At 46.9% G+C, this 9944-nt stretch overlaps 3 non-coding genes across 3 annotated transcripts; 2 read left to right on the top strand and 1 right to left on the bottom strand.

Annotated features, from left to right (window-relative positions):
• Positions 1 to 4762: 4762 nt before the first annotated feature.
• Positions 4763 to 4844, bottom strand: trnas-gcu (transfer RNA serine (anticodon GCU)). The gene has a single exon. It is a non-coding gene; the product is annotated as a tRNA-Ser (tRNA).
• Positions 4845 to 5741: 897 nt separating this feature from the next.
• trnar-ucg (transfer RNA arginine (anticodon UCG)) lies at positions 5742 to 5833 on the top strand. The gene is given in 2 exon segments: positions 5742 to 5778; positions 5798 to 5833. It is a non-coding gene; the product is annotated as a tRNA-Arg (tRNA).
• A 3218-nt stretch (positions 5834 to 9051) lies between these two features.
• trnae-cuc (transfer RNA glutamic acid (anticodon CUC)) lies at positions 9052 to 9123 on the top strand. Its single transcript has one exon. It is a non-coding gene; the product is annotated as a tRNA-Glu (tRNA).
• Positions 9124 to 9944: the final 821 nt, after the last annotated feature.

The raw sequence follows: 9944 nt of genomic DNA, 5'->3' as shown, positions 1-9944 counted from the left end.
GAGATAGTTCCTATAAATTCAGCTCAATACTGATTCAAAGTGACGATGGGTAATTGAATAAGGAGAGATGGGAACAGATAATGTGACCGTCATTTGAAAGGGGCGTGGTTAAAGGAGCTGGTGCAGATCACAAACACAGGCTGGTTCTGCTTGGTTTGAATGAGCTGATATTGCGTGATTACATTAATTAAAATTGATTATAAATTCCTTCCCCAGGGCGCAGCCCATTGCCTCAGCTGATCTATTAAGATCTTTCCTCGAGCATTTTGAATTTTCTGGGGCCTATTATAGATTTCACAGGTCGTTTCCCAAAAAGAATCAGATATATTGTCACTGACATGTCTGTCGTGAAATTATTTGTTTTGCGGCAGCAGTACTTACCGATGTGCTGTTTGTTACAGGAAGTTGCCAGACTGAGAAAGATGGAAGACAGAGACAACATCTGGTGACAAGTCACAAGAACACTGAGCACCAGGGAGACACGAGACACTCCAGATACAGAAACCCAGATCAAAAATAACATATTGATGCAAGGCGTCAGCGTGTCAGACAACTACTGTGTACGGAGAGAAATGAACGGTGAATCTCTTCCCCAAGCATTTGAACAACCAATATAAATGAGACTGAGTTGATAGAGGGACGATGGGCTGGGGAAGGCGTGAATTCCCTTTGGATATCACTCCTGCCCAACCCTGTTCACTTTATCATCCTGGAGGTAAATCCCCCAAAGCTCCCCTCCAAGTACCTTGCGTTCTGAGGTTATCATCCGGGATCCCTCTTTCAGTTTAGATAGGAACATAATAAAACAGGCGCATTTGTCGGCTATTCAGCCTCTCAAACCAGTCCTGACAGTCGATACTATCTATGGATCTTTACCATCTCTCAACTTCTCTCCAGTTCCAGGCCCACATTGTTCTAAACTCCCCAGTCCTTGAAAATGTATCCCCTTCCTTATTATCTACAGCCATTGATCTAATCTCAGCGAACCTCTAAGGGAGAGAATTCCAGATATTCACTCTTTTCCACGAGAGGAAATTGCGATCGACGTCAGTTGTCAATCGGCCCCATTATGTCCGCTTGTTGAAAGCTCTATTGCAAATAGATACATATCCCTTCGGTGGGGTAAGTGGAGATTACACGGAATCCCCGGGAACTCAGATATTTAACCCGGGTGTTCCAGTTTCCTCAAACATCCCAAATATATGTGTGATTTTGGTTTGTTTTATGAGTCTCTTTAAATGCAGGTGAGCGGCAGACCGTACATGAGAACAAGTGGGAATGTAAGGGGAGTATGAAGGGCTGGGGCATATTTAGTTTTAAAATAGACTTTGATGGCTGGCAAGGAGTTCATAGGTTGAAGTGCTCGTTTTCGTGCTGGTGTTTCTCTGCCTCCCTCTCAACATCTACCCGGTTGTGTCCTTTCAGGTTCTGTCTGGTTCAAATAGGTCACCCCTCACTCTGTAAACTTTAGCCTTTTGTGATAAGAGCACACCTTTGATCGAGGAATTCGCTGAGATGATATGTTCTGGACAGTAAACGTGAACGTATTCTCTCTGAAATAGGGAATTCAGAGCCGTACACCGTGGTCGAGTTGTGGCTGTGTTAATACTCTGCACACTTGTATTTCTAAACTCCAGCCCTGTTGTAATAAATACAACAGTGTTACTTGCGGCGTTAACAGTTTGATGCACCATCATACATACTTTTCTAAATCTCACACGTAAGGACCTCCCAATCCCTTTGAATTTCACATCTGTGCAATATTCTCTACTTGATGCTTCTTCCCTCACATTTTCAATCACTAACCTGCATGTGCAGACTTTTCATTTATCTTTCTATCTATCAGTACGCAAATCGAATTTTCCGCATTGCAACCGGCCCTCTCACCTCCTTTCAGGTTATCAGCAAACTTGGATACACTCTCTAAGTCATGATTACAAGTGGAAATACAGACGATGTACGTGTCGGGTACTGACGAATCGAAGTGACGAAACCGGAGCGCGAGGCCGTGTCGAAGTAACAAAGAACGAGTAATGACCCAATGTTTTATCGATTTAAGAAACTGGACAGATCGAAATGGCCCGTTGTCGGAGTCGCAGGCGAAGGACTGTTCGGCTCTGCTCGCTTCTCCGCGGGGTTTGCTCGTCTCCGTGCTGGCCTGAGGCTGTGAACTGCAACTGGTGGATTCTTGTCCGGCAGCAGTGATGCCTGACTTTGTGACCTTGAGTTGTGAATACTGTTTTCGTCCTTTTATTTTATCTCTCTCTCTCTCTCTCTCTCTCTCTCTCTCTCTCTCTCTCTCTCTCTCTCTCTCTCTCTCTCTCTCTCTCTCACTCTCTCTCTCTCTCTCTCTCTCTCTCTCTCTCTCTCTCTCTCTCTCTCTCTCTCTCTCTCTCTCTCTCTCTCTCTCTCTCTCTCTCTCTCTCTCTCTCTCTCTCTCTCCACACTGGGTGTTTGACTGTCCCTCTTTTGTTTTAATAAGTTTCATTCGGTTTCTTTCCCACCTGTACGGAGACGAATCTGAGGGCTGTATAAAGTCTGCACACTCTGATAATAAATTAAATGTCAGACGCAGATAGATAAACTATTCGCCATCGCATGTTTTGTTGACATTGACGCCAACCCTCTTGCCCGAAGATATCGTGGAGGCACTTGTAGCGATCCTTCGAGAAGCACAATATTTTCGAATAGTATCGGAAACGTATTTCACTCTTTACGAAGGGAAGGAAGCAAAAGGGAGAACATCAGCCTGACCTCAGTGTTTGGGACGATGTTGCAGTCCTTTATTAACGATGACGTTTCGCGGCACTTCGAGGCACATAATAAAACAGGCCAAACTCAGCACGATTTCCTCAAGGAGCAATCTAGCTTAACAAATTGTTTGGAATTCATTGAGGAAATAACAGATAGAATAAACAAAGGAAAGACACTAAATTTTCCTTACTGGAATTTCAGTACTCGTTGACAAAGCGCAGCCCGTGCGTCTGATAAACAAAAGATAATCGCCCCTCATAATACAGCAGAGATAGACGAATGGCTGACTGGGTGGAGGCAAACAGTGAGAATAAAGAGGACTTGGCTATCGGTTACTAGTCGGTATTGGGGCTGCACCTTTTCACAGTACATGTCAGTAATCGGGATGATGAAATTGGTGGCTTTGCGGCAATATCTGAGGAAAATCCAAATATCGGTTGAATATCGGTGGTCTTTGGAAGGCAGAAAGTGTGTGGAAGAGCTTGGGCAGATGCCGAGACGGGCAATGAAGTGGCAGATGGACTATACTGCAGGGATTTGTATGGAAATGCACTGAGCTCGAAGTAATCAAGGCGAAGACTATTCTCGGATCGGGACAAATCAGCAAAGAAGAGATGTGACATGAGTTCGGAGACCCAGTGCGGATTCTCTAAAGTTTCATTGGCAGATTGACGCGGTAGTGAGGAAGGTAAATGCAATGTCAGCGTTTACTTCGAGAGAAATAGAAAATATAAACAAATATCTAATGCTGAGCCTTTATTAGGTCTTGGTGAGACCGAACTTGGAATATGGTGAACGGTTTGCGTCCCTTATCTAAAACGGTTGTGCCGCCAGCGTCCAGTGGTCGGTCAGGAGAGTGATGCCTGGAAGAGAAGAGTTATATATGAGGAATATTTTAGCACCCTGGGCCTTGGTCGCTGGAATGTGGAAGAATGAGACGGAGATCTCATTGAAATCTACCGACTATTGTCAGGCTGAGTTGGAATGGACATGGAGAGGATTGTAATGTAGTGCGAGTGTCGATGGCCAGCGGGCACATCCTCCGATAAGGACATCCCTTTAGAAAAGGGACTAGAAGCAATTTCTGTATCCAGACAGTTATGGATTGTGGAATTTATTGCCACGGAAAGCCGTGAAGGGCAGGTAATTGGGTACATTTAAAGCGGCGGTTGAAGAGGTGGACAGGTAGTAAGGGAGTCAACTGTGTCGATGAGAAGACACGGGAATGGAGATTAGAGGAATGATATGTATGACCATAAGACCATAAGACAGAGGAGCAGAATTTGGCCATCTGGCTCATCAAGTCTGCTCCGCCTTTCAATCATGGCTGATCTTTTTATTTCTCTCCTCAAGAACTCCAGTTCCCAGCCCTCTCCCCGTAACCTTTGGTGTAATGTCCAATTAAAAACCTATCAATCCCTGCCATAAGAACACCCAACGACCTGGCCTGCACATCTGGATGTGGCAATAAATCCCACAAATTCACTAGTCTTTGGCTAAAAGATCTCTCTCCATCTCAGTTTTGAAAGGGTGCTCCTCTATCCTGACGCTGTGCCATCTTGTCCTAGACTCTCCCACCTTGGGAATCGCTCTGCTCACATCTATTCTGTGTAGTCCTTTCAACATTGGAATAGTTTCAATGAGATCCCCCTCTCATCCATCTGAATTCCAGCGAGTACAGTCCCAGAGACATCAATCATCCTTGTGAACGTCCTCTGGACTCTTTCCAATGCTAGTGCATATTTTATAAGATGAGGGACCCAAAACTGTCCACAATACTCAAGGTGCGGCCTCAGCCGTGATGGAATGGCGGAGATCGGTGAGCCGGATAGCCGAACCCTGTTCCTGTACCTTGTGGTATTGCGGTCAAATTTGGTGAGAAATTAATGACGAACATCGCTTTTCATGATTCGCATAACAAACCGTCCGGCGTCCCTGTGACTAAATTTGGAGGCTAGGATATTTTAAAGTGACAGTTTCAGAGGAGGTCCCCCCGATAAACATGTCGCGACGAGGATGGGATTCGAACCCACGCGTGCAGAGCACAATGGATTAGCAGTCCATCGCCTTAACCTCTCGGCCACCTCGTCTGCTCTTCTCGCTCTTGTGTTCCGAACTTCTGAATTTATTCACAGCACTTAAATCTTCTGCTTAATGTCTACACGTTTCTGTTCAGATTCTCTGCCGATTTGCTTTGCTCGCCGTTCTTATCAGAAATTCATGTACGTGGATCAGGGCAATTTAGAGAGATTTGTGCCAACCAAAGGAAACATGGAAATAGGTATTTTATTTCATTAAGACGCGATGGAGCTGCTGTGGCATAAGTATCGATTCCGTGCTCTGTAACTCGGAGAAACTGTGAATGTTTTGAGTTGTAAAATGAGATAAATTTAAGTTGAATTGAACAAAATTTCAATAGCTTCTGCTATCACATTGCTCGAATTCAAGTAAACAGATGTTATAGGAATTTGCCATCTGGTTGGAGAATGACGATTTTCCGTGTATTGGGCAAATGCAATAACCCGATGATTACCACATTAAGACGCGCGGAATGTCACGTCCGGCCGTGCGCAGCCGCAGATCCGAACACCCTAACGCTGAACCGACACAAACACATGGCCGTCCTGTTCTGCAATACCAAACCAACGGCTGAAGCAGCTAATAAGAAGTCGAGTTTACTCTGTCAATAATGCATTGAATGTGGTGGAGCTTTGTCACTGATTCCAATCCCAGAATATAACTGCTGCAAAAGACAGTGACGTGTGCCTGTGACCATTCCTTTCTGTGTGACAGAAATGGAATATTGAACAGCCCAAAGCAGGAGTGCATGGAGAGATATTGACACAACAATGGTCGAATGCTCACCTGGGATGAAATCACTGCAGCCGAGTACTTTTAGCTCGGTCAGGAAATCATTTTACAGGTGGAAACTCCTTGCTGCATTCAGCATTTCCCCATTTTCCCTCTTGGTCTTTCTCGCAGAATACGGCCGTGTGGCCTAATGGATAAGGCGTCTGACTTCGGTGCTTGACTGGTGGAAGTCATCAGAAGATTGCAGGTTCGAGTCCTGCCACGGTCTTTTTGACAAACTGGCGGATTCGGTTCCATTCTGTCTCTCACTACCTGCAACATGGTTGTCTCAATTCCGCCTGGGGATTAATCGGAGTACTCCACCCTCGGGGATAAGTAATGCCTCGTCTTCGTTGTACACAACATATAATATTATGTGTCTACTCTGTGCAGTATTTCTGCAGACACTTTCATAAACAATTGGCTGGAGCTCCTCAGAAGTTCAGGAGGAGCTGCTGCTGGGAAGGTGAAGGTTATTTCACATTCAGCTCCGTCTCCGAGCACACCTCATCGGCAAGAATTCACCACCCAGCACTGACGGTACATTCTCCTGTTTTCAACCCTGCTCCTCTTCTTGGACACAACGCGCTGGTTCTCTGCCTGCTCTGGATCATTCTATCACTATTTGCCGACTAGTCATCAACCGCCTCAACATCAGGAATCCTCACTTCTCCTCAAACCTTACCCCCTGTGAATGCACTGCCCTCCAATCTCTCAGCACCGGTCCCAAACTTACCATCAATCCCGCAGACAAAGTGCTGCTGTTGTAGAGTGGCGGACTGACCTCTACCTTGCTGAGACCAGTCGGTAACACACGAACACATCCTCACGCCTACACCTTGAAAACGCCCGACTCCGGACTCCGGACGATCAGAGAACAGTATCCGGCATTACCACTGACATCATCAACTCTGGAGAACCTCCATTCACTGTGGAGAACTCATGGTTCCGTTGCCCTGAACTGCTCGCTCCTACCTCCTACTCAAATCACAAACCTGATTGTCCGGGTAAGCCCACTGTCTCCGCCTGTTCCTACCTCGCTGATCCTGTGTTCTCGTAGCTCCAGTCCATTCTATGCCCTGTAATTCAGTCTCTTCCCACCCGCATTCGCAACCCTTCCCGTGCGCTCGATCAACTCGCTGACTTTCAATTCCCTGGCCCTGACCGTCTCATTTTCTCCATGGAAATCTAGTCCTCACTGAAACAGTTTCTCCTCCGCCTTCTTCCACTTACTCCAAATTCAATGGGTCGCCATGGACACCAGCATGCGTCCCAGACATGTCTCCCTTTTCGTTGCCGAAGTAAATCAATCTACCAAACCAATGTACCAGACCCTCCCCGGTAACGCACCCCAGCGCTCCCAGCGCTACGTCGACCAATGTATTGCTGCCGCTTCCTGCATTCACACTGAGCTCGACAATATCAACCACTTCGCCTCCAGCTTCCACCCCGCCCTTGAACGTCCCACTCAATGCAAGCAAAGCAAAGGGAGAAGAAACCAGAGGTCCACGAGCCAGTCCTCATCGGAGGATCAGTGAGGGTGAGCAACTTTAAATCCCCGGGTGCTCCTAATTCAGAGGTTTTGCCCTGGACCCATCACAAGTGCAAATGCGAAGGAAGGACGGCGGCGCCTCTGTTTTCGTAGGAGTTTGCGGAGATCGGCAGGACATTTGAAACCTTGACACATTTCTGTAGAAGTGATATAGTGTGTATCGACTGACGCCGAATGGTAAGGTGGTGTGGAAACATCGATGTCATTGAACGTAAGTTCCTACAGACGGTGGTGGTTTCGGCCCAGTACATGTCCGGTGAAGCCCTCCACCATTGAGCACAGCTGTCTTTGGGGACGTTGCTATTGAGTATTTGGTAGCTAGTGGGCGCTGATGCTTTCTGCTGAAACGTTGGGGGATGGTCCTGATACCTTTGCTGTTCCCCTCAACCTCCATTTCTCCGCCATCTGCCCGTGACCTTAGACGCCCTGACTTTTCAGAAACCTACCAACTGTTGTTTTACAAAAACCGAATTGCTCCGCCTTTACAGCCGACCATAGCAATGATTCCCCACTCTGATTCACCACAATTTTATCATCATCTTTCTTCCAAAGTTGAGCCCCTGTATTCTGAAGCAGTGCCGTCTGTCCTAGACTCCCTCCACTGGGTGAATTATTCCCACCAGACAGCTCGCAAAAAGTCAAGACGTATTTCTTCTGAACCACTGTCGCTGCAATCTGAAGCCCCTGATTTCCCTTTAAGAAACGTACTGTTGATCTGTCTAAATTACTCAGCAGTTTAACGAGCTGCTGAAGGACCAGATGGAACTGACTCTCGGGAATGCAGGTGCGGCACCTTTCAGCGATCAGCGAAGGTCAGCCATTACGATTGCCGGAAAAGAGGTCGGTTCGGAAGACTTCAAGCCAGACTAAATCGACGGGCTATGAAGCATCGTTTACCCGGCATCTTCTTAGCCAAAGGCCAATGGCTTGAAAACGAGATACATTACATAAGCACAACGTTGCAGTTTCAGAGGGAAATGAGGGGCTGCTGTCTTCTCTGCTTCATGGAGACATGGCTCAGTTCGGTGGAACAGCCGGAAGGCTTCACAGTCCACCGTTCGGAGAAGATAAGAAGGTATTATGGTGCTGGGTGTGGGAGGTGTGAAGGGGTGAGGGGTGGAACGGGGGTGTTGTTTCATGACTAACTCTTCATGCTCTCCGTACATAGCGGTCTTGCCCCACCCTTGTTCTCCCAATCACAACACCCAATGATTGAGTTCTGTCGGTGCTGCTCACCGAGAGGTTCTCCTCATTGATCCGGACGGCACTTCACATACCGCCAGAGCAGATGTTAAGCAAGCAAACCATGTACTGAGTGCCGCGACCAGTAAACAAGGAACTGCCTACCCTGAGGACTTTCAAATCATTGCGGGGTTTCTATCAGGCTTATTCAAAAAATCCAGGCTTATTTGTCACCAGCACGTCGTCCTCAGTAACAGGGGCTCCCGCACTCTCGACCACTGTTAGGGCACGATCAGGAAAGCCTATCATTCCACCCCCAGACCATATTTCGGGAATTCTGAATGTCTGGTGTTCTTTCTCCTACCTCCATCCAGGCGGAGGGTGAGGAACAAGACACCAGATGTATCGGCAACAATGTCGCGGGAATCGGCAAGAGACAGGAAAATAAAATGACCCAGAGCTCATAAGAGAATCTGAATATCACAATCTTTATAAAGACACTGGAGAACGAGTGTTTCCCACCGATTCATTCGGAGTCCAGAGTGGTCTTTAACCAAAAGCAGTGGATGAACAAGCGATCTGCAAAGTGCTGAGCAGTATATTCACGTCAATATTTATCACATTTATTCATTATTATTATTTACCAATAAGTTTTATTTTATATTTTGCTGATTTGGTAGTTGTCTATTGTAGTAGGCAAAGCACCATCAGATTCCCTGGTGGTCTAGTGGTTAGGATTCGGCGCTCTCACCGCCGCGGCCCGTGTTCGATTCCCGGTCAGGGAATTAGGATATTGCCTAATGAAATGTGCTTGTTTTAAAACATCGTGTGTATTAACTTACTGCCACAGACACCCCATTCCTGTCTATGCTTAACCTGATTCAGCAACATAAGACCACAAAATATAGGAGCAGAATGAGGCCGTTTGGCCCATTGGGTTTGCATCGACATTCCCTCTCAGCCCCATTCTCCTGCTTTCTACTGGGATCATTTCATGCCATAATTAATCAGGCATTTACCGATCTCTGACAAATATACAAAGAGACTCGGACTCCACAGGGGGCCTGTGGTAACGAAGTCGACAGGTTCGCCACTCGCTGGCTGAACAACTCACTCCTCATCTCTGTTCTAAAAGGATGCTCCTCTATCTCGAGGCTGCGTCCTTTGGTCTTAGATCCTCCCACCATAGGAAACATCCCCTCAACATCCTCCCTGTCAAGGCCTTTCACCATTCGACAGCTTCCAATGAGGTCCCGCGCAATCTACTGAATTCCAGAGAATGCGGGCCCGGCGCCATCAAACGCTCTTCATATCACCAGCCATTCAATCCCAGCATCATTCCTCTGAATCTCCTTTCAACCCTCTCCAGCTTCAGCCATACTTTCTCAGGTAAGGGAACTAAAACTGCTGACAATACTCCAGGCGAGGCCTCGCCAGTTCTTTATAAAGTCTCTCAATCGCATCCTTGCTTTATATTCTAGTCCTCTTGAAATGAATGCGAGCATCGCACTTTCCTTCCTCACCACAGACTCAACCTGCAAATTAACCTTTGGAACATTATGGTGCAGGTGTGTACGTCACAATGGGAGGGCTGTGCAGGGACTCC

This window comes from Hypanus sabinus, unplaced genomic scaffold (genome assembly GCF_030144855.1).
Source record: "Hypanus sabinus isolate sHypSab1 unplaced genomic scaffold, sHypSab1.hap1 scaffold_47, whole genome shotgun sequence".
NCBI classification, from domain to species: Eukaryota; Metazoa; Chordata; class Chondrichthyes; order Myliobatiformes; family Dasyatidae; genus Hypanus; species Hypanus sabinus.
The sequence above is the reverse complement of the archived record's forward strand: the minus strand, read 5'-3'. Positions and strand labels throughout refer to the sequence as shown.